This window comes from Vulpes vulpes, chromosome 15 (genome assembly GCF_048418805.1).
Source record: "Vulpes vulpes isolate BD-2025 chromosome 15, VulVul3, whole genome shotgun sequence".
In the NCBI taxonomy this organism is placed as follows: Eukaryota; Metazoa; Chordata; class Mammalia; order Carnivora; family Canidae; genus Vulpes; species Vulpes vulpes.
In genome coordinates this window covers 43,809,467-43,835,130 of record NC_132794.1, presented here as the reverse complement: position 1 = coordinate 43,835,130, position 25,664 = coordinate 43,809,467, and the positions used below count along the sequence as shown (strand labels likewise).

Sequence of the window (25,664 nt, the reverse complement as noted above, 5' to 3'; positions counted from 1 at the left end):
TCATTTTATGCCCTCTAACTATATTTCTAAAAGCGTATATCATTTTATTTTATATTTTATTTTAGTCATTTTTAAATTTCAAAAAGGATAGCTTTACATAGTCATCTGGGATTTTTTTCATTTAATATAAAATTAAGATTATTTGTATCATTGCATTGTGAACAACTATAGTGTGCATTCATTCATTTTGATCATTTTTATATGTGACTGAATAATCTTCCTCCTCCTCTTTTCTCCCTGCCTCTTTTCCCTCTCTCTCCTCTTCTTTCTCTTCTTTCCAGTGTTTCTCCTATTAGACCTGCTCTCTCTCCTATATCTAGGACTTAAAAAAAATATTTATTTGTAGGGGCAGGAGGTACAGAGGGAGAGAGAAAATTTCAAGCAGACTCCCTGCTGATCCTGGAGCCCAACACAGGGCTTGATCATGCAACCCTGAGATCATGACCTGAGTCAAAATCAAGAGTCAGATGCTTAACCTACTGAGCCACCCAGGACCCCCTCCAGGACTTTTTCAGTTGCATCTACCTATTTCACATTTCCATCTGCAAGTCCTGCAGACACCTTCAACTATATTTCCAAAACAAATTTTCTCTTTGCATTCCTTCTCTTCTTACAACTCCCCATCAGAACCCTGGGACAAATGCCCAGCATTCCAAGGAAGAGAATTTGAAAATAACTACATAAAGCAGTAACCAGATGCAGGCATATATTAGGACTTTCTCTATTAGTTCACTTGAGTGGTTCTCAGACTTTAGCGTGTACCAGAACCATCTGGACAGCTTGTTAAACCACAGATTGCTGGACTTCACCCCATAGTTTCCAATGCATTAAGTCCAGGTGGAGACTGATGATTTGCATTTCTAAGTTCCCAGATCTGCTGGTCTGGGAACTACACTTTGAGAACTACTGGTATTTAAAAATATGTATTTTTTTTTTTAAGTGCTCAGAACCTTATATTAGTCTCATAGGATAAAGTATCTTTCAGGATGAGTTCGGAAGCTGACATGCAGTGTACCCAAGGTCAGTAATATGGCTTACAGTCCAATAATATTTCAATTATGCAGGAAAAAAATATTGGTATTTCTCCTGAATTCTATGTATAAGTTTAAGTTAATATACTTGCCTTTCTGGAATACTGTACACGGATATCTCCTGAAATTAAAAAAAAAAAAAGAACAGGTTTTAAAGTATTTTTATTTTCATACAGAAGAAGTTGTGGAACTTCTTCTGATTATAGTCTTTAAATTCTACTTACAGATATACCTCACTTTACTTAATAGATGTGATTTTGATAGATTGCAGGTAGGTCCCAGGTCTAGATATCAAATAATTTTTTTAAACCCACTAAGTGAGCTACTTCTTTAAAAAGCTTATGTTAAAAATCCTTATGGATTGTGCATAATTATCCTTCAACATATCTTTTGTAAATTTAGGATTCTCTGTATAGTGTCTTCTTGATCGAGAGCACGCATGCACGTGAGATATCGAACTATGTTTTAGATGCATGAGAAAGGCATGCAGTGAGAAAAATAGTGACTTCCCTTAGATATCTGTGTGCAATTTTAATGACAAAAGTTGCACATTTTCATTGTATGTCATGTACAACTTCATGCCTATCTTTTTTCCAGCTCATAAATGCTACTGATTTGCATCTTCTGGGCCACTACAATATCCCCATAGACCTCTCTTCTTAGAAGAAACACAGCTTCCGTCAAAACAGTCTTTAAAAATATTTACCTAGCTGTAATAAACAACACTCCTTAAATCTGCTGTACATAAAATCATAACCTCTTGAGGGGCAACACCAGTTTTATTTTTACTCATTAGGCTCTGCATCTTTGCCAACATTAGTAAATGATGTGGTCAATCTAGCTCGCGAAAATAAGGCTCTTTTTCTTTTTTTTTTAAATTTGAGAAGATGATCTATATTCCTTTCCCTGGTGCTTCAGATAGATAAAAATATCATCTTTTCAAAAACTCTTCCCTTGGCACTGTGAATGAGGATCTATAGTTAAGTAAACAGAAGTGCACCAGATCAAATTGTATTGCCTTGAGCAAATAATAGCAATGTTAGCTCCATGGCACTGACCAGGTTGTTCAATACATTTATTAATATGTGTCCTTTAAAGTAGGAATTCAAATAGCAGAGTGAAAATTTTGTCTGGAGTGGGGAATGGATTACTGCTCTACCAGGACTGAGGACAACTCGGAAGCTTGCACAACGTAGCTGTGGGCTGGAGATGGCCACGAGCCTAAATGAGTCCACTAACAGCATTGATTGTCTTCAGGAAGTCGATGTGCTGACTGATTCACTCCATAAAAGCAAAAGAAAGCTGAAATATCAAGAGGATTCTTAACAGGAATTAAGCACAAAAATAATAGAAATGACCATACATAAACAATTCCTGGGGTTCTACTTTACATAAGTATGTGCTAGTGTAGTTATGGGTATCTGAAAACTCCTTCATCTTTCTCATCACCTGGAAAAATATTTCTTTGTATTTTTGCTCTGTGTATTTATTTTCCCTACCCATTTATTTTTTTGCTCATTTTTCTTCTGTCTCATTTTCTTTCTTCTCTTTCTCTGCCACACTTTGTCTTTACTATCTTGCCTTTTTTACTTTTTTTTCTAGTTCCCTCTCCGTACATCCTCCTTCTTGTTCTTTCTCCTCTTATGCCAATCATTGTCTAAATACTGAACAGAGAAAATAAATGATGTGCAGTTGAGCTGACTTAACCTTATAGCTGGATTCACTCTTTCACAAAGCAGCCTTCCCCATTTAATACCTGCAAAATAGTCTCTTCATCTGCCCTATCATCGCATGCTTCCCATAGCTAATCTGCATTCTTATCCTATTTCTCATCAGCTTAGAACCCTTAATTTCAGCCATATCACTTATCCATCCATCCATCCATCTATCTATCCAAGTACCCAATGATGAATATATTGTGTCTTTCTGCCTGTAGAGGGAAGTAAAATCCTCTTAATGTAGCAAATGTACCTATCCTTCTTTGGTCCATCTTTTATCTATACCTTTCCATGCAATGTGGTGGCTCTCCTTCTACATGTCCATTTCTTTTTTTTTTTTTTTAAGATTTATTTATTTATTCATGAAAGACAGAGAAAGAGAGAGAGAGAGAGAGAGAGAGAGAGAGAGAGAGAGAGAAGCAGGCTCCATGCGGGGAGCCCGACGCGGGACTCGATCCCGGGACTCCAGGATCATGCCCTGGGCTGAAGGCAGGCGCTAAATCGCTGAGCCACCCAGGGATCCCCCTACATGTCCATTTCTTATTCGTCCTTTGAGTTAGCTTGCTGTACTTTCTCCTCTGAATACTTTGCTGACCCTTTGCCCACTGTGGAAGAGTTTGCTGCTTCTTTGCTCTTGAAGCTATTTAAAAAATAAAGTTTCTTGTAACACCTACTCTTGCCCTCAGTGTAATGTAGTTATTTTATTTTCATTTTTTGAAAAATATCTATTTTTAAAGATTTTATTCATTTATTCATGAGAGACACACACACACACACAGAGAGAGAGAGAGAGAGAGAGAGAGGCAGAGACACAGGCAGAGGGAGAAGCAGGCTCCATGCAGGAAGCCTGATGTGCGACTCCATCCCGGGACTCCAGGATCACGCCCTGGGTGGAAGGCAGGCACCAAACTACTGAGTCACCCAGGGATCCCCAAAAATATTTTTTATCATAAAAGAAATATATGCTTCTTTATCACTTTGGAAAAATGCAGAAAAGTTGAATAAAGGAAAAGACTATTCATAATTCTACTGTCCTGTACTACAAAGCTGTGGTCATCAAGACAGTATGGTACTGGCACAAAAGCAGGCACATAGATCAGTGGAACAGAATAGAGAACCCAGAAGTGGACCCTCAACTTTATGGTCAACTAATATTTGACAAAGGAGGAAAGACTATCCACTGGAAAAAAGACAGTCTCTTCAATAAATGGTGCTGGGAAAATTGGACAGCCACATGCAGAAGAATGAAACTAGACCACTCTCTTGCACTGGACACAAAGAGAAACTCAAAATGGATGAAAGATCTAAATGTGAGACAAGAATCCATCAAAATCCTAGAGGAGAACACAGGCAACACCCTTTTTGAACTCGGCCACAGTAACTTCTTGCAAGATACATCCATGAAGGCAAGAGAAACAAAAGCAAAAATGAACTATTGGGACTTCATCAAGATAAGAAGCTTTTGCACAGCAAAAGAAACAGTCAGCAAAACTCAAAGACAACCTACAGAATGGGAGAAGAGATTTGCAAATGACATATCAGATAAAGGGCTGGTTTCCAAGATCTATAAAGAACTTATTAAACTCAACAGCAAAGAAACAAACAATCCAATCATGAAATGGGCAAAAGACATGAAGAGAAATCTCACAGAGGAAGACATGGACATGGCCAACACGCACATGAGAAAATGCTCCGCATCACTTGCCATCAGGGAAATACAAATCAAAACCACAATGAGATCCCACCTCACACCAGTGAGAATGGGGAAAATTAACAAGGCAGGAAGCAACAAATGTTGGAGAGGATGTGGAGAAAGGGAACCCTCTTACGCTGTTGGTGGGAATGTGAACTGGTGCAGCCACTCTGGAAAACTGTGTGGAGGTTCCTCAAAGAGTTAAAAATAGAGCTACCCTATGACCCAGCAATTGCACTGTTGGGGATTTACCTCAAAGATTCAGATGCAGTGAAACGCCCGGACACCTGCACCCTGATGTTTCTAGCAGCAATGTCCACAGTAGCCAAAATGTGGAAGGAGCCTCGGTGTCCATCGAAAGATGATGGATAAAGAAGCTGTGGTCTATGTATACAATGGAATATTCCTCAGCAATTAGAAACGACAAATACCCACCATTTGCTTCGATGTGTATGGAACTGGAGGGTATTATGCTGAGTGAAGTAAGTCAATCAGAGAAGGACAAACATTATATGGTCTCATTTATTTGGGGAATATAAAAATAGTGAAAGGGAATAAAGGGGAAAGGAGAAAAAATGAGTGGGAAATACCAGAAAGGGAGACAGAACATGAGACTCCTTACTCTGGGAAACGAACAAGGGATGGTAGAAAGGGAGGTAGGTGGGCGGGGTATGGGGAGTGACTGGTTGATGGGCACTGAGGGGGCACTTGAGGGATGAGCACTGGGAGTTCAATGTTGGCAAATTGAACTCCAATAAAAACTAAATTAAAAAAAATAATTCTACCATCCAAAGACAACTATTGTTAATATTTGGATATGTTTTCTTCTAAGATTTTTTTCTGTGCATAAATTTTATAATTTCTTGTATCTTTCTAAAGATAAAATCTTCTACCCTGGAGATTTCATAAATTTTATTTTACATTTCTTTTTTTTTTTTTGGTTTGTTTCTTATTTTTTAATTTTTAAATTTTGTAATATATATGTATAATACATATATATATCATCCAGACTTTATAGAACTGAAATTTATTTTAGATCCAAGTTAATTACAAATTATAATCTCGAAAGGGCTGAAAAATACCTCTAAAACATATATTGACTTTTTTGTCATTGTTTGGACATTGTACTGCATTCCTCAAGTGGGCTGCTTGGAATCCTCACATAACCCTTCATGACGGATGTTTCGTGTCTATTTTATAGATGAGGTTCTCAAAACTCTAAGAATCTAATCACATCTCTAAGGTCAAGCAAGTTGTGGTGAGAGAATGGGGCTCAAATTTTGTCCTAATGCCAGTAGTTATGGTCTCTGGCTCACTAGGAAGCCTAAATGTAGAATTGGTCTTCTTTCCTTATTTCTTTTCAAAACTCTAGTTTTGATTCTTGCCTGATCTGTTTTCTGATTAACTTTAGAAAGATTTTGTTAAGGCTTAAAAAATATCATAGTATAATTCTGGTTGCCTTTGTGTAATATGTATATATGAATTAATTTGAGAAAAACGGGAATTTTAGTATATGTTGTCTTCTATCCAGAAATATAGTTTGTCTTTTATGTAGCTCAACACATTTTAAAAATTATTTTCCTCATTTGGATATTTGGATCCGATATATTTCTCAATAAGGCCGTTAATTTTCTGTTGTTAGTGGAAATAATATCTTTTTGAATATATTCTCTAACTAGTTATTGATTATATATGGGAAGATATTGACTTTTAAAAATACTTTTGTATACATGCTGAAGTTTTAGGAATCAAGTATTTCAATGTTTGTAGCTTTCTCTTAAATGCTTTAGCAGAAAAAAGAGAAAAAAAATACAAACATACAGATGTCTGGGCAAAATGAGAGAAAAAGCAAATGTGGCAAAAATGTTAACAATTGATGAATATTGGTTTAAAAAATGCAGGTGGTCATTATACTATTCTGACTTTGTAGATGTAAAATTTCCAAAATAAACGCTGAAAAATGATCTTATATTTGGTCATTTTATTATCTGGCTAATTCTTTTTTTTTTTTTTTTAATTTTTATTTATTTATGATAGTCACACAGAGAGAGAGAGAGAGAGGCAGAGGCACAGGAAGAGGGAGAAGCAGGCTCCATGCACCGGGAGCCCGACGTGGGATTTGATCCCGGATCTCCAGGATCGCACCCTGGGCCAAAGGCAAGCGCTAAACCGCTGCGCCACCCAGGGATCCCTATCTGGCTAATTCTTATATTTTTGTGTAGATTCTCTTATGTAGTGATGTCCTATTGTAAATTATCATAATTTTGTCTTATATTTTCTAATCGTAACATCTCTTATTTCTGCCTTATGTCTCCTTGAATTAGCCAAAATTTCAAGAATGATGTTAAATGAAAATAGCAGATACCATTTTTTAAAAAAGATTTTATTTATTTATTTGACAGAGAGAGATAACAAGTACGCAGAGTGGCAGGTAGAGAAAGAGGGAGAAGCAGGTTCCCCACTGAGCAGAGAGCCTGATGAAGGGCTCTGTCCTAGGACTCTGGGATCATGACCTGAGCCAAAGGCAGATGCTTAACTGACGGAGTCACCCAGGCACCCTACAGATGACATTTTGATGTTGTACTTCTTATGTTTAATTGACAAGCCCTAAACTTAATTTCCCTTTTTGGCATAATATCAGTATCTTTCTATCAATCATTATTATTTTTAAATTTTGTTCAGGAACTTATTTTTCTATTTTTTAATTCCCAGTGAGGTTTTTTCCAGTATGACTGAGGAATTTTATCACGGTATTAAATAATACATTTTTTTCTAATGTTACTAATATTTAATTTTCACTAGTGTCTTTCACCAGAAACTAGCAAATAGTCCCAGCAAACTGCCAGGGACATAGTAAATGAACAACACATATTTGTTAAGTAAACAAGAAGAGGCAAAGCAATGTAAGGAGAAAGGTTAATGATGAAGGAGAGTGTCAAAAATAAACTGCATTTTTCACTTTTGATGCTGTCCTAGTTTGATTTAAGAGGGATTGGTTTGATTAGAATTCTGGATATTTCTATGATTCAATTACATTGACATTTGGAGTTGATATTTCATTCTAATCCTGAGTATGAAAACAAAGATCTAGAGTTTCTCAGACTATCGGGAAAGGTTGCAGAGGAACCTTGATAATCCTGTGATCGTATGTTAATATGTAGTGTGTTATGACTCTAAAAAGAAGCTGCTCAGTTATGTAAAGAAGCTCAATGTCATGTACTCTATATACTATCAGGGGTTCCCAGGGAGGCAACTTAAAACTAGAAAGCATCACCAACATGGAGATTAATATTGTTTATTCTAATCACAGTGATATGGGAATAATTATGTCTTCTATAAAAATATTTTCAAATGTCTTAAGATGTTTCATAATATCTTCTCAACAGTTTTTTACTTTCTTCATGAGAGACCATCTGGTAGCTGAGAGGCAGCATAGTTAATGAGAGAGAGCTTGAAATCTGAATTTGGAACTGGGCTGTGCCACTTACTACCTATGAGGCCTTAGGAAAATAGCTCCACTCCCCTGAGCTTCTAATTCTACTACTTTGTCATTTTTGTGAGAGTTAAAAGCAATGTCACTTTGTAGACGCTGGCACATAGTAGCAGCTCAATACGTGTTGGTTTCCTACCTTCATTTTTCTCCTTTTCTTCATTTACAGCTTTTTTCCTTGGCATTAATGTTCATTTGCTCTGTTATGGACAATAAGGACATCATCACAGTGGAAGAAAATGACAGCTAACGATTCTGCCTTTGTTTTACCTAACATGATAGTCTCCTAGCCATACAAACAGAGCCTATAAATAATGCCTCAAGGGTTGTCCAATGGTTTTCAACAACTTGCTCATTGTAATATACTTAAAAAAACTGAGGTGGTACCTTTAACAATGACTATCCAAGCCATATTACTTCTCTCCCTTTGAATATACTTTTTGTGGTATACTGTATTGGAGACAAATGATAAAAAACCTTACCTTTGAGATACAAACCTAAATAAAAATTAAAATGAAGATAGTTTAGAAATGGAAAAATTGCATAGTTCCTGTAACATGCTTGATAAGGAGACCATGTTTTCAAATGTTGCAGAGGTAAGGAAGATCCCCTTTAATTATTTTTTTGAGACCGTTTAATTTTTGTCAACCTTATTTCCATTTTCTGTTTAAGAGTCTGTGGAAGAACAGCTTCAGACCACTCAGTGGTTGGTTATTCCCACCTATCCAGTAGCCTGAGCAGAGGGAGCTGTGGAGCAGACCTCAGTGGTTGGCTAAGTGGCACAGGCCTCAGTGTGGAAGTGTACAACTCCAGACCTGGCTGTGAGCTCAGGCTGAGCAGCCCTGAGCTCAGGAGCTGGAGCTGTCCATCCACCTTGCAATTCTTCCTTGCCACAGCTTTCAGCAGCAGCCTGTTTATCCTCTCCAATCTGTTGGAAGCAGGAGAGATTAGGCATGATCTCCAGCAGGAGCTCATAGGGTGGTGCCACGCATGCTCAAAACTTCCCCAGGCCTGCACCCACCACCTCAGAAGTGTGCTCCTTATGGTGGCACGGGTCGGCAAGGCCCACAAAGCTCAGAGAACAGTCTCTGTTCCCCGGGGGGATGGTAGGCAGGTTAAGGTAAGACACCTGTGTGCGAGGCTGGTGGTCAGCCCTGGGATCAGTAACCACAAGAAGACACCACTTCGGGATGGCTGCCCAGGCCCAGCTGCTGAAGCTTCCGGGAGAGAAGCACCAGCAGTAGGAGCGGCTCCAGTAGCAGCAACCAACTTCAACAGCTCCTGGCCAGTATTCCTGGAGGGGAGGATACTGACATCTTAGTGGCAGCAGTGGCCCGATCTGCCGGCAGTCATTCACCCCAGGTCTCTTCAGATTGATAAGGTAATGCCATCACTTTGCCTCTGGTAGATGATGGTTCCATTTGGAGATTAAGCTTGGTGCCACCTAAATGGTTTTCAGCTGGAAGGAATTTGGGAACATCCTTCTTCATTATTTGCAGGACATCACGGGCCCTTGATATTATAGTTCCCCTTTACGTTATGATGGAAACCCAGAACAACATTGTATGGACTCTTCTGGGTGGTGCAGAAAGACTCCTTTATTTGGTCAAGCCTATTTAATCCATCTAAGAAAAAATGAGTAATTCTTTTAAAACTCATTTTTAAGGCAGGGCTTTGAAAGGGAATAAACAACATGTTAGTGATAAACTAATAGCTAAGATCTAATTTCACTTGAAATTATTTTTATTATGTGAAGAATTATATTTGTAGAATACAGCCTATCCATTGAAACATTCCAGTTATTAAGCAGTGGCACAAAACAACGCTGACATTATGCAGCATTTAGAGCTACCAGATGAAAGCTGATTCTTTTAGCAAACACATGCTTTGATAAGACTTGTGTGTCAACCGAGTAAAGCTTGATGGATGCAGGACAATGTATTATTGACCATAAAAGCTTTAAGATGTCGTAAATATTTTTTTCTTAAAGATTTATTTATTTATTTGAGAGAGAGAGACAGAGACAGAGAGACAGAGCATGAGCAGGTGAGGGGCAGAGAGAGGGGCGACAAGCAGATTCTCTGCTGAGCAGGGAGCTCAGACACGGGGCTCCATTCCAGGCCCCTGAGATCATGACCTGAGCTGAAACCAAATTGGATGCTTAACCAACTCAGCCACCCAGGTGCCCCAAGGGCAGGGAATATTGTAAACATTTAGATACTGTGTTCCATCCATCCATTCATCCATCCATCCATTCATCCATGCAAGACCCATGCTTTTAGAAATTATCTAATAATAAGTTTTATTTTTTTACGATAATAAACTTGATTCTCCAGGCAAAGTTACATTTTTTTTTCTACTGAGAAACATACATGGGTCACAGGGGAAGGGCCCTAACCAGTACTCTCTAAATATTGCATGGATAAGTGGCTAGGCAGTAGAAATGAAGTAGATCTGATTCTGATTGTTAATTTGTATTACCTACTGATAGGTATTTTATCAATTTTTTTTAAGCAGGGGCTTGAACTCACAACCCTGAGATGTCTAAGACCTGAGCTAAGAGTTGGATATTTAACTGACTGAGCCACCCAGGTGCCCCAATAATAGCTATTTTTAAATGGTTTAATTCTAAAATTTGAAATGTGGTTTCCAATTCCATATAATTATTTGAACCCCTATAAGATGAATCTGCCTTGTGACAGTATATTTTGGAAGGAATTTTAGCATCTTATTGGTGATAGAGAGACACATGGACTACACGATAGTATAGTCAGTAATATTTTTAGCTATTTGAACAATGTTCCCAGAGTTTTGATTAATGAACCAATATCAAACTGGAATGTCTCCAGTGACATGTCAAAAATGTCTGTCCTAGAAACTTCTTCCTCAAAGTTCATATGACTAATGTAAATGAAGATAGTCAGACACATCACTGTTTGTGGAAGTTGCAGAAATGTGAGAAATATATTAAAACATTGGACACACTGACTCAATGTGGTATAAAATCAACACAATGAAGTTTAATACACACACACACACACACACACACACAGATCCACCCAAAATGTAAGATATGTATGTATGCAACCTTGCATTTTGGCTAACAGTATCAACTGAAGTATATTTATCAAGATTATTTCTTGTTTTACTTATTTATTCATAAGAGGGAGAGGCAGAGACAAGGGCAGAAGGAGAAGCAGGCTCCATGCAGGGAGCCTGATATAAGACTCGATCTCAGGACCCTGGGGTCACGCCTCGAACCAAAGGCAGACGCTCAACCCCTGAGCCACTTAGATGCCCAGGGGGGAGAGCTCTTATAAGTAGCTACACACACGGATGTATGCACACACACACACACACACACACACACACACACAGGTGATAGTGGTAGTGGAGGCTGTCATGTTCATCTTACAGTATTTAGAGAGCTCTCATTCGGGAAAGGAAAGACATTTTCGTGTATCTGGTTTTCAAAGGATTGCACTAGGACAAACACGATGGAAATTACTGAATATAGATTTCCACTAAAGGTAAAATTTCTAAGATATTGGCTCACTTAGCTCTTTATTTCTGGAAATATTAAAAGAGCCTGAATGATCATGTATCAGAAATATTTTATAAGGGAAATTTATGTTGAGTGAAGGTTTTCATTAGATCTTTTATTTATTTAAAGCTCTGGAGTTCTTTTTAACTCCTAGGTTCTATAATTTAGTTATATTTTATCTTCTTTAATTCTTAATTATTTTTCCATGTTCTTCATATATCCTATTAAGAAGTGCATCTTTTCCTCTACTGCTTTATTTCAATATAGGCACTCATCTCTGGATCCAAGTAAATGTTCTCTTTATCTTCACAGCTAGAAACTTTTCAACATTATTGCCGTCTGGGTTTTAAACGTCCATTACAAACAATTATGATATTTGGATGAACCTGATAAGATGGATGTTATCCAAAGACATCAAATATGATTTCCTTTCCACAAGATGGGGCAGGTGGTGTCTCAGTGGCTGGGTCTGGGCAATGATTTGGAATTTGGAGCCAAAGGAGGCGGAGACAATTAGCAGAGGCAAATCTTAGGGGTTTCCAAGGTCAGTATGCAGGGTAAACAGTGCAGGAACAGTTGCCAAAGCCAAATGGAACAAAACAAGGAGGGTAAACCAATTCTCAAAGCCGAGAGGGTAGAGAGCAAGAGTGGATGATTTCTGAAATGGCTTTGAGCAATGCAAGAAAGGCAAGAGCAGAGAAACCCTCCAATCTGGATTTTAGCTTTTGTCATATCCACAGCCTCAGTGAGTGAGGCAGCGGCAGGGAGAGGCAGATGCCAGAGCTCTTTCTAAATTGATATTATGAGACAACATTGATTTATTTAAAAATATTTAATGAACACCCCTTACGAGTAAATTACTTTGCTAAGTACAATAAAAAACAAAAAAGAAATAGGCATGGATCTTGTTCTCAAAGAGCTTACTTTCTAATGGGATGGAGAGGTATAAATAGAAATACAATATGAATTGTAAAAATATACATCATACAGAAATTAATTGGTAGAAGGAAAATGGACTTATTTTTTGCCTGGTTAGGTAAATATGTAAGGGAGCCAATATGAGAGGAAGAATGGAAATAATTCAAAAGAAAACATTTCCAAAACTTTCTATTACGCCATTTTTTTTAGCTTTCTCATTCAGCACAATTGTACCCTCAAATTGAATTTAATTTATGAAAACAAATACATGAAATAACTGTTGAAAAAGCTTCAGCGTTAGAAGGACATTACAAATCAAGCACTCTGCATGAAGTCACTGCAGAATGGTGTGGTTAAAGGAGTTGCCCAAGTCACACAATACGTTTATTTGTTGAGTCCTGCTTCTCTAATGAATAGGTGTTCACAGGAAATGATTGTTCGTGTGGGTCCGTATTAACTAGTGTTCCACCACCTTGTTAGGCACCTTTGTAAACTCATTAAATTGCACGTGAATGAGTTTGCGAAATGTGTTGTTCAACACCTGAAACCATTAGGACTGATAAACTTGTTACAATGCATGCACGAAAATTTATCCAAAATTATTATTTTTGAATATATTTAAATGACTTATTTATTTGTTTGAGAGAAAGAATGAGCGAGCGACGAATGGGGGAAAGGCAGAGGGAGAGAGAGAGAAAGAGTGTGAGAGAGGTTCCTAAGCAGACTCCGTGCTGAGCACAGAGCCTGAGGCGGGGCTCTATCTCATGACCCTGAAGTCAAGACCTGAGACGAAAGCAAGAGTCAGACACTTAACCAACTGTGCCACTCCCGCACCTCTGGGACATGCTTTATTAAAAATATTATACCTATCTAATCAAACACTGGTATGGATCATGCCAGCCATCTCCTCTCCACGGCCTTTAGAACTAGTGGCTAAAGGTTTTCTATTATGACAAAAAACTAGCTATACACAATGATACTGAAGCTTGTGTTCATTTATGATGTTGTCTACATTTCTTTTCAAAAGTCACTGAAAAAACCAAGAGTCACCAAGGACATTAAAAATGTAAAATATAGTCTACTGATAGATGCACAATCGTTTTTATTTTATAGTATTAATCCTATTTAAAACTTTCTTGTAATGAACTTAGAGAAAAACAGCACCATTTTGCTTGGGTTTCCATGAGAAATCTCAGACACAGAAAGGTCACAGTGTGTTAATGATAGAATTACCAAACAAAACAAAACAAAACAAAACAAAAAAACCCAAACACAGCTATGGATTAAGCACAAGATTTTTTTTTTTCTTCTAGAAGTTCATTCTTTTCCAATAAGTATGGGATTTATAAAGTTCAATAAAAACATAAATTCTTTGTAGCCTTCATTTTAGTTTGCATAAAGAACTGTTTGCAGAGCCAGCAAGGTGTTAAAGGAAAAAGAGTATTAATATTATGGATATATCTGCCAATGCAAAGTAATCTTGGGATTAAAGTTTTTCTATTTTCAGTAATTTTCTTAGACAACGCTTCAATATTCAAAAACATATGGTGTTTACAATTTTACCCACAGGCTATTTTTCCAAAATGACTTCACTGATGGGCAATCATAGGATTTTCAAAATAGATTTTCATTTCTTAATTTTATTTCCTCCCCTCTTTTTGGATTCTTAACTCTTTGCTATTATTACATTAACCAAGATAAGTTGATAAATTCATTATTTTGTGGGAGTGGTAAAATTACATGTTTTCTTTAACAACCTATGTAAATCTATGTAAATTAAACTCATTAATTTAAAGAGTAAATTAATGATTGTATTTATATGTATAAATGCATAAACATATTTGTATATTTGTACAACTACTTGTTTTCATATCTATAGACAAATAGATATCCTTCGTAAGTCTATAAATTGATGCTTATTCAAGGATATTGGACCAGTTTTACTTAGTGTGAAAAGTCTACCACATTTTAGCCATAACAACTACTCACAATAACAGAGAAGTTTAATTAATACAGTAGATATATTTTCATGTACTTTGTGCAAGAAGACATGTATGCTATGATACTACTCTCGGAGTCCAGGGCATTCTAATCAGTCAACAGACATGGAGAGACTGCTGACATTGGGAAAGTAGTAATTTCTAGCTAAACTTTTGTGAGCATGTTCTATTTCTGGGATGCTTAAATTCATATTTATTAATTTTTATAACCTGCCAGCTCCACCAATTGAGCATTATTTGTGGACCTAAGCCATGTGGAAGCAAAGTCATTTGTCCAACATTATACAGATAAGAAAGCCTGGTTAGGACTTGAACCCAGATCTACTGTCTCCAAAGAACCAAAATAAAGAGACTGGGAATGGCAAACTTGTATGGCATACAGTGGTGATCCGTTAAGGTGGGATGTTGATTATTAGAGCACTGCCTTAGGCTATTGATGATTAGGGGGTTGGCAGATTGTGTTCACTTGTATGCATGTAGTCTGTCCAAGTGCCAAGAAAGTGGAAGGGAGTTGATTGTAGTTGTTGCACTATTTCTGGATTCATTCAGCTCTAGGTTGGGACTCTGACACAATCATGGGCAAGTTACTGACCATCTTTCAGTTTAAAACTTTCTCATCAGTAAATTAAGCTTATTAATAGCACCTTGAGAGGCACCTGGGTGCCTTAGTAGGTTAAGCATCTGCCTTAGGCTCAGCTAATGAATCCCAGGGTCCTGGGATTGGGCCCCAGGTAAGACTCCCTGATGAGCAGGGAGTCTGGTTCTCCCTCCTTCCTTCTCTTCACTCATGTTCTCTCTCAAATAAATAAGTAAAATCTTTAAAACACATAGCACTTTGCAAGTATGCTTAGTGAGCTGTATTGAGACAATCCGTGTGAAGTTCACTATAAAGATTGCTTAGTGTATATTAAGCACTCAATAGTGTGGTGTTAATTGTTATCATGAAATTTTAAAGTTATAATACTCATTCACGGCTTTATTACAACACAGACATTATTATTTTTGAAGTAGGCTTCATGCTCAGCATGGAGCCCAACATGGGGCTTGAACTCACAACCCTGATATCAAGACCTGAGCTGAGATCAAGAGTCCCACGCTTAACTGACTGAGCCACCCGTAACACAGAATTTATTGGCTAAAATATTCCTGAATGGTTCAAGAGCCCACCAAATTAGCATAAAAGGTAATTATCATAAAAGATAAATGAATGTTCAGGGTTGGAATACCTTAAATGGTAGATGATAGAGCATAGTTTAAAATTTCCATTTTGTGCTCTATTCAAATGGTAGAAACAGTATGAATGTTGTAGTGCCTGCCTAGTGACCTGGCACAATAGAAAATTGCTTGATATTCTAAGGTGGTTGGAAGGAAATGAAAACCTAATGAAAGTGTTCATTTGCAATACTGTTCCTTTTTCAAAGAAAGACTTGAGCTTCAGGTAGATGTAATAGCCTGTCCCATGTTTTGTAGGTGGCACAGCCACGAACCCCCTGAGGTCTGACCTGTCCCTATGCCACTGTCTTCTCCATGGCTTTCTGAGTATAAGTGAACTCTTACATGCTCGCTGAAGGCGAGTTGGATCTCTCAGCCAAGGGTGGTTTCCAGATGAGTGCTTAGCCGGTGGAGCTGCAAGTGCTGGTGAGTTAACCTCCCAGGATGGATCTGCAATCGCCATGGGATGAGAGTTAGTGGATAAATAGTCCAGCTCTACCACCTACAGTGATACAACTTTAAGGTGTGTTCCCAATCTCTCAGAGGTCCTGGCCAAAAGGAGCCTCATTTTTCCACAGTGGTAACCCCCACACCAACACACCTCTCTATTCATTTTTGTTCTTTCTCATTTTTCTCCTTCATTTCCCTCACGGTGCTTACTGGACTACCTGCACCCACATCCTGGTTTTCTTTCGGAGAACTCTAACTTAAGACCCACCCTCTACAACAGCTGCCCATGACATTGTGCTACTAGCAGCTGGGCATGCTCAGGGTCCTTGCTCCACTGAGAAGGCTCCTTGGAACCATGGCGGATCCAGTCATTTTACTGCACATGGTGTGGAAATTCTGGAATGATGATCCCTGGGACCCACCCAATTCTGATGCCATCATCTCAATTCTTAGGACTTGTCCTTGGTCACCAGAAAAGCCTGGGAGCTCATGGTGGAGGAGGTACAGGTCTTTGAAGTAGCACGTTGCATTTTTCTTGTGAGAAGTAAATTGCATTTTTTTTTCCATTAAATGACAGGTAGAATCCTTAAACTATTTCCTTAGATAAATCAGTTAAGATCTCTGGGCCTCATCTGAAAGGCTACATTAAGTCTTTAATAAAAAAAAAAAAAAAACTACGCCAGATGGAATTTCTTTTGGTTCCAAGATGTATGATTTTAAAATTCCTCAGGATATCCAATTTTAAAATTTTTAATATACTTTTTTGCATTTTTTTTCTAATTTTAACATCAATCTGTGTTCATTGTAGAAAATCTGGGAATAAGAGGTGCTGTTGAAGTAGAAAACAAAACTAGTATTTTTTTCTTTCATTCTTCCATTCTATTTGTACAAATAGATATAAATCACTACATACACATAAACATACACATATATAACTATGTACTTAAAACATTAGGATCCTATTTATAAATAGTTTGTATCACTTGAAAAACTTGACATTGCCTCATTGTATTTTCCAGTATTAATCAATATTCTTCAAACCATCCTACCCCACAATTGATTTGATCCTTTTTCTACTTGTGGGCATTAACCCTGTTTCTTATGTGTCACTATTATACTAAAAAGCTGCAGAAGTCTTTGTTTTTCACTCTCTGATTTAGAATAAATTTCTAGACATAGGATTACTGGTTCCAAGGGTAGGAGCAACTTTGGTTCTCAATGTATTTTGCCTTTGAGAAAATCAGCATATTCCAACTAGAAGCATACGAGAGTCGAGTTCTTTGTTTTTTATTTTTATTTTTTTAAGGTTTTATTTATTTATTCATGAGAGACACACAGAGGCAGAGATACAGGCAGAGGGAGAAGCAGGCTCCATGCAGGGAGCCTGATGTGGGACTCGATCCCAGGACCCCGGGATCACGACTTGAGCCGAAGGCAGATACTCAACTGCTGAGCCACCCAGGCATCTCAAGTAGAGTTCTTTAAAAAAATAATAATTTTAATAACATTGAAGAAAAATATTAAAAAGTGAACACCATAGTTAACTGAGTTGTACAAGCTGTGCCCAGTATTTTCAAAAGCTGCGTATTCTAAAAAAGTCACTCTAAACACTGCTCAGAGCTTACTTCGCCTTTGCTGTTGATGTAAGCCACAAGTTAAATGTAATGTTTTTTTCCTGGGGAGGACCCAATTAGGATACACATCATAGAAACACTGTGGGATGGTAGGTTTGCAGTGGAGGCTCTCTTATTCACACATTTTTGTTCATTTTACGAGGAGGCTGAGCTGACGCTCCTTCTCTGTGCCACTGAAGGAGAGCAAAAGAGGAATGGAAGCATGACCCTTGGCTTTTGGCAAAAAGGAAGAAAAAAGAAACAACTAAGTGCAGTGCTAGCAGGCGGCTGAACGTAAACCACAATTGTGGAGTTAAAAAATTTTCCTTCACTCTATCGAAAAAAACCCGCTGATATCTCATTTGGATGTTTTCTTTTTTTATGGCAGTATTATGCAAGGAAAGTGGTACTTAAAAAGCCATAATCCATCGCTAAAGGCATTAGTTTCCTTTTACAGTTCAGGTGCAAATGCAATATACCATGAAAGACATGTTACACTCCTTAATGTTTCTTCTAACAAACAGGGTAGGAGAGTGGTCCACGTGAATTTTGAATCCCAGAAATTTTCAACTGGGAACTGCCATGAAGAGAGAGCTCTAAAACCACAGCAGGAACTCCAGACCCAGCTAACACAGTCCATTATAAAAGGAGATACTTTCCTACGTGAGAATAAACTTACTAAATGGGTCTCTCCTTTCAGTTAGGTCTTTAAGGAACAGTTTAAGTGCACGAAAACTAGTTTGTGGTATCAGAAAATGTTTGAACGTTTTAGCTGAGAAATTTGATAGCCCCCTTCTCAGAGACACTCGGGGATTTTCAGCAATTGGGTTAGAACCTGTAGGCACACGTCACGTGGTGAGCTGTACTCTGCAGGCCCCAAGTACTACCCCATAAACCTCAGTATTTTGTTTCTCCACCCTTGTTCCCTCTGTCTTCTGTGTTTATGTATGTGGGAGAGGCCTGTTGAGTGTGGCTGATGTCTCCCAGCTGTGGCCTCTCCATTCACCCTAATTTCTCCCTCCATAGCTCATTTGGTCCCAAGCAGTGGTGAAATTGCTGACTGGTGAGTGTGTCCTGCCACAGAAGCCATAGGCAAGACATGACCATAACCAAAAGAGCATGAAGGATGGAAAACACCATCTGGACCATGCAATTTAAACACCGTAAACCCCTCTTTTTTTCAGTTAAGAAAAATCAGCCATGCAGCCTTTTGTTGCTTTCTGCTGTGGCCAAAACCACTTAGGTTGCAATCCGCCGTTAGTGAAAGAAATCCAAAGGGACTCCGGAAGATGCATTGCCCTGTTTTCAAGTTCTATGTGCAGCTTTTTTTGGCCCACATCTCTGTGGACCTCTCCTCTGCTCAGAGCTTAGGAAGTGCCTCCCAACTGTACATCTGTCATCGATCACCCTGAGAGGGCTCACCACGTTTCCTGGGAATTTGTGTTCTAGTTGTCGGTAGACAAGGAGAGTTTGTTTTCTGTTTTATACAAGCGGTAACCCAAGAATGAGCAGGGCATTTCGGAGAGTTTATGGTCACATGGATTTAGGAAAAAACCAAAACAAAAACAAAAGTACTCCTTTCTGATTCTTAACCAGATTTAGTTGTTCTTTGGCTTTTGCTCAGCAATGAAGATCCATACAGTTATGTTATTGCATTTTGATAGTGGTATTTTTTTAAAGGTTATATTTATTTGAAAGAGAGAGAGGGAAGGAGAGTGCGAGCGGGGAGGGCCAGATGGAGAGGGAGAAGGAATCTGAAGCAGACTCTGCACTGAGCACGGAGCCCCACTTGGGGGCTTGATCTCACGACTTGAGCCCCAAACCAAGTCGGTCGCTTAACCAACTGAGCCATTCAGGTGCCCCAATAGTGGTATTTTATAACAAACAGTGATCTGGTTGCTTTTATTTTAATTGATGATTGAAACTGAACTCTCTAGCCATGAGGGTAATTAAATAATGGTTTTCTCAATGATTTGGGTTCATTGCAAAAAGCATTCATCTCTGTTGAGGGGGGTAAGAGAAGTATTGCCAGACAGTAAAGATGATATTGGACTCAGGGTTAGAGATCCAGCTCTGTCACTAACCAGCTGTATGATGTGAAGAAAATCACCTAGCCTCTTTGACCTCAGTGTCCTTATCTGTGAAAAGAGAGTTGGAATCCTCTTCATTTCTGCAAACCCAAACTTCTTAAATCTTCAAAAGGCAGATCAAAGAAGAAAGGAAAAATAAGCAGCTGCTATTTGATGATGCCTATGAAGTGCCAGCCACCTAGAAGAATACATGAAGTGCTCTACACACATTATTTGCTGTCATTAAATGGAGCAGGTGCTACTATCATGTATACTTATAAGTGATGAAATTGAGATTTAGAATATTTGAGGGATTATTTAATGTCACAAGAGGAGAGCTGGAATAAAATCTCTAGTCTCTCCAGTACCAAAGCTTGACTCTTCGTAATTGTTGAGCATTTATTATGAGCATAGCAGTTTCCATACATTATTTCATTTAATCTTCAGAATAACAGGCTAATATCATCATTCCTATTATGTAGATGAAGGAACTGTAGCTTAAAAATTCAGAAACCTCCAAGAGTGACATAAAAAATGTGGAACAGGAGAGCCAGGATTTATTTCTTAGCAGCCACGATCTTTCTATGACCTCAGTTGAATGTTTAGATGTACTCAGTGTTATTGGATAATTAGATAGCATTTTGTTTACTTTTAAATTTTGGATTTGACTTAAGACTGGCACGTTCAAATTCATGAAGCCAAAGGTTAGGGAATGTCATGGAAAATGTTATTTATTCTCATAATCTTTGAACAAGGTAATAGAAGAAGTTTAGGCTTAGCTCCAGACCTTAAACAAAACCTTGGACGACCTAAAGGACTGATGGGTGGCTGGTAGGGAAGATTGAAGTCCCCAAGGTTGGATCCATGCTATTCACTTTTATAAGTCAGATAATTTAAGAGTTCAAAAGTTCTCTTTGGAAAAGATTGCATGCTATCTTGAAATCTGGAGAACATCACAGAACATCTGATCTCTTTTTTCCACAACATTTTTTTAATAAAGGCATGAATGGAAGTGGGTACCATATATTGGAACCTTATCAAATGATTGCTATCAAAAAGAGAGGCTGCAGTGTAGACATAAAGTGTTAGTATCAACTAGAACATGGCTACTTGGTCGATAAATGGAGTATCATTTTTCTTGTATTTTGGATGGTATCCAGTCCGAAACAGAATCATTTGGGGAGTGTGCCTCAACCAGTTATATTGAATCAGAATCACTGGTGGATGTGCCCATGGCCCCTGGATTTCTGAAAAGCTCCCCTGTTGATACTGATATGCAACCAGGTTTGGGAACCACTGAGCGATGACGTTTGGCCTCTGGCCTCTAAGCAGTCTCTTGCAGGGAGTCTCTGAAAAGAAATAGGGATGCTGTTTTCAGCTACATATCTAGAAGGATTTGATGTTTTAATGAAGGCTTAAAGAGAAGAGTCACCAGGAAACTCATTTAAATGCCACTTTTTAAGGCCGAGACCTGAATCACAGAAAAATCTCTGAAAATTTTGTGATTCTTTTTTTTTTGCCTTGCTCAAAAATATAGTTCTTCTTCCATTTTTTTTTCCTTTCAAGGGAATGGACACTAACAATTTAGACTGTGCTTTATATTTCCTGTGGTTGGAGGAGAATGGAAAACAAAGAAAACATTTTGCTTTTCATTCTGAAAGCATGATGCATTCCTTTTATGAAGAAACTGGGTTCAGAATGCACTGTAAGGAAAATTAAACATCAGTTTTCATGTATTCTCTTGAGAAATATGTTTTAGAAATGTGTGCACCATATATCAGAGTATTTTACTTCCTTTAAAGTCAGACCATATATTTTGATATGCTCTCAATTTAACAAAGTGCATCAGTTCTAAAGGACAAACATTTTGGTATTATTAATTTGCTTTAGATTTATAATGTCTTTTTCCATTATGGATATGATTTAGGTCTTAATTTTTTTTCCATATTCTTCTCTTAGCAGCAATTAAATAGGTTTGCCATGAGGTTTTTGTTTTTTTGTTTTTGAGTTGATGAGAAGGGCAAGAATTATATTTGGGTCAGTGTGTGCAAAGAAGGAATAGGAATTCTCTGTGGATTATAAAAGAATGAGTAGATTTTTACAAAATGAAAGGAGAAACTAATATTGCAGATGTTCAGGATAAAATCAGTTTCTGGGAAGAATCTTAAATCAAAGATTGTAAGTTCTATAAATTTTTGAAGTCATAGTATACTTCATTTAAAATAAAACCTTTTGTTTTTCTCTAGCCAGTTATGTATGGTTCAAGTAGTTTCTTATCAATTAAGTTAAGTCAGGTAAGGAAGTACTGATGGTAGGTCCAAGGAAAAAAATGTCCTTTTACCATTTTTCTGGTGAGCATTTTGGTTTAGTTGATGTGTATGTTTCTAATAGCTGCATATTCCAAGATCAGTATCTAATTTATGTGTGAGAAAAATACATTCTTTTTTTTTTAAGGCAAAGAGAAAATCAGAATGTTATGGGTCTATTCCATTGATTTCAGAAAAATAAACATACCGACAGCACAAAATGCTGCCAGAAGGATGAGGACTAATGACTGTGGGTCTGTTTGCTTTTAATCATTTAACTTCCATCAGGGAAAAGTCCACTGGAAGGAATATTAAAATTCAAACTGAAATTGTCATTTAGAATCAAGTTCTTGGGAAAGTAGGCAGGGTAGAGATTGACTATAAATGGTGAATAATGTAACACTGATTTAAGATTTAACTGTATTTTGTATGTTCCATGAGGCCCTTTGGATCAGAGCATTTCTTTGGAGAAATTGTACTTTGTTTCCAAGGCCTGTATCTGCCCACAATGGGTGCGCTGCATTGTGGTGATCACAGCGAGCCATTCACAAATGGCATCGCTGCAGGGTTCTGAGTCAAGAAAGGAGATGTTACTGTGCTTAGAGCAATTCTCTCCTGTATATTCCTGAGCAAAGTGACCCAAAGATAATGTTCACCTTTAACTCAGGCGAATTATGTCCCTTTACATTAAAGAGTTTCCTTTCCAGGAGTTTAATCAAAATACTTTTTGATATGAGTTCTCATGCAAGGCAATTGGCCTTGTTCTAGGGTCACATCCTCATCTAACCATAGCTAGCTTTTTGAAAATGCTTGACCACCAGTCTGTAGAGAGAAGCGTGTTAAGTCTAAGAAACTTTCATCCTGGCTACCAGGAAAGTCACTTGTTAATTTTTGCTCTACGATTGCAAATAATATTTCCACAGGAGGACAACATGGAGAAACAAATGGTATTGCCTAATGAATTCTGATTAATCTTATGATGGATTATTTATCCTCAGGATGAACATCGAATGAATAGAATTTGGAGTTCCTTCAACCACCTGAGGAGCATTTGCCTCTGTGTTGTGATCTGGATGATCAGGTACCTTCTATTTCTTGCACATGCTTCAGCCACAAGTGAGCCGTCAGCACTTCCTCCCTCGACTCACATCCCTTGGATATGTTCAAAGTCACTGATGAGCACACGATCAAAAAGCTAATATCTCAGTGAAATAAGCCAATAAATTTGTGGAATGGCAGGGATCCCTGGGTGGCGCAGTGGTTTGGCGCTTGCCTTTGGCCCAGGGCGCGATCCTGGAGACCCGGGATCGAATCCCACATCGGGCTCCCGGTGCATGGAGCCTGCTTCTCCCTCTGCCTATGTCTCTGCCTCTCTCTCTCTCTCTCTCTGTGACTATCATAAATAAATAAAAATTAAAAAAATAAATAAATAAATTTGTGGAATGGCAAAATCAACAAGGCCTTGGTGCACCAGGTTTTGGGTTGGATGTCTATTTTTGAGTCATTATGCACATAAGAATCTTCTGGACTGCAGTGATGGTAGTGGTTCTTAAAGTTTTCTGGGGATTGATGTTCCCAACAAAATCATGGAAGTTTCCCTTTTGCTAAAAATGTCATGCATGTGTAAGTTCGAGCCATTACATTCTGGATACATGTAGGCAGAAATTTACATAACTCTCTATAGAGAGTTAAGTATGTATTGGAAAGAAGAAGAAAAAAAGAACCTTGATGTCATCTCTCCCTCAGAACCCTCCATGGAGGCATTCAGGCACTAACTTAGATCATAGAGCATCTTTAATGTCAGAGTCTCTGTTTCCTTATTTTATCATTCCAGTGTTGGTTCATTCCAAATGTTGTCTTCTTTTTTTTCTGCAAGGTAAGACCTAAATGGAGTTACTGTTTGTGTGTGTGTGTGTGTGTGTGTGTGTGTGTGTGTGCGCTTTAGGAAGGGAATCATCATATACTACGTATACTACCATACGTAGTTATTAGGTGAATGAATCTGGAAAGTGGCTCTCAGACTTAAGTGACTAAAAAAAGTTTTTTAAAAAAACATAATCACCACGGAAATAAAGATAGAACACTGAGATGGTTTGGGGCTTGTGAAAAATTTAGAAACTGATAAAGCATTAGGGAATCCTGCCTTTTTAATGGAAATAAAAATGAAGCAGATGGATAATATGTGGCTAAAGATTCAGGGTTATATTTTCCACTTTCAGCATTTTGGTTTCCTTATTTTTAGTGTAACAAACTGTTGTGGTTAAGGCTTGAGTGTTGGTATTAATGTTTAATGAAAGTTATATATTTTTCCCTTGAAATATATAATTTTAACAGACTTGCTGCATGCTTAGATACCATCTTATTACACTGAGGAGTCAATTTTTTTTTCCAACAGAATACATCTGCGATGATTATATGATGGGAAAATAGTTCACAGGAAGAGCGTTTTCCCTCAACAGACCTTTCCTGAATAGTCCTTCTGCTTGTATAGCCTCTGCTCTGGCAGGAGTTTTTGTAGGAAGTAGACCACACTTCATTTGGCCTGTTCATTTGCGCAAAGATGCACTTCTTGAGTGACTACCTACCTCTACCTGGTAAAAGAAAAACTATAAATAGTGACCTTATCTGAACTGATATTCATAATGATCACCTATGCACCTAAAAGAAAGTAGGTGCTAAATAAATCTTCCAGCCTGGTTCTGCACATGCTTGCTATGTATACACATCATAACTCTATGATATAACCCAAATAATAACAACCTGCCTTTATTCATAACACCAATTGATTTGCTTAGAACTATAGTAAGGTCACAACAAATTAACTTGTTCTTTTGAGGTTTGTACATTTGGAAATGCTCTTCACATTTGCCTTACATTTTATGAAAGTATACCTTACTCTGCTCCTAAATGATCAGTTTCTCTTGTTCCTCCAAAGCTTTTTTTCTTTTTTTTTTTCTTTAGAGAGGGAGAGAAAGAGTGTGAACAGGGGGAGGGGCAGAAGGAGAGGGAGAACAAGAATCCCAAGCAGACTCTGCACCCAGGGCAGAGCCCGACTCGGGCTCATCTCAACCCTGAGATCACGACCTGAGCCGAAATCAAGAGGTGGCCGCTCACCTGACTGAGCCACCCAAGCACCCCTCCAAAGCTGTTTTTGATTCCAAAATATTCGGAAATAAAGAATCAGGTTGAAAATTAAATAATTATGGTCACCTTATACAGAGTATTTGTTCTGAGGTGATGAAGCATGTAATTCTTCGAGGGCATGTGGCTTAAGAAAAAAAAAATATACCTCCTTTTGAAGAACAGATGGAAATCTCCAAACACATAACCAGTCTCAGGAGGTGTAGCAGGCAGAATGATGAGCCCCCCCCCCCCCAAAAAAGGTCCATGTCCTAATCCTCACAGCCTGTGAATGTTATCTTACACTGTGAAGATGAGTTAAGGTTGCAAATGGAATTAAGTTTGTTAATCAGCTGACCTTAAAAGAGGGGGATTATATTAGATTGTCCAGGTGGGTCCAATGTAATCAAAAGGATCTTTAAGAGTGAAATAGGCAGAGAAGGAGACCAGAGTGATGAAACAGGAGAACAACCCACTATCACTGGCTTTGAAGATACAGG

The 25,664-nt window shown here is 38.0% G+C and overlaps 1 long non-coding RNA gene across 1 annotated transcript in view; it reads left to right on the top strand.

The window, feature by feature from the left end:
• Positions 1-23,478, top strand: part of LOC140595601 (uncharacterized) — a 52,893-nt gene extending 29,415 nt beyond the window's left edge. Inside the window, exon 3 of the long non-coding RNA XR_011997314.1 lies at positions 23,043-23,478. This is a non-coding gene — a long non-coding RNA (uncharacterized lncRNA). The remainder of the gene's footprint in view (positions 1-23,042) is intronic.
• Positions 23,479-25,664: the final 2,186 nt, after the last annotated feature.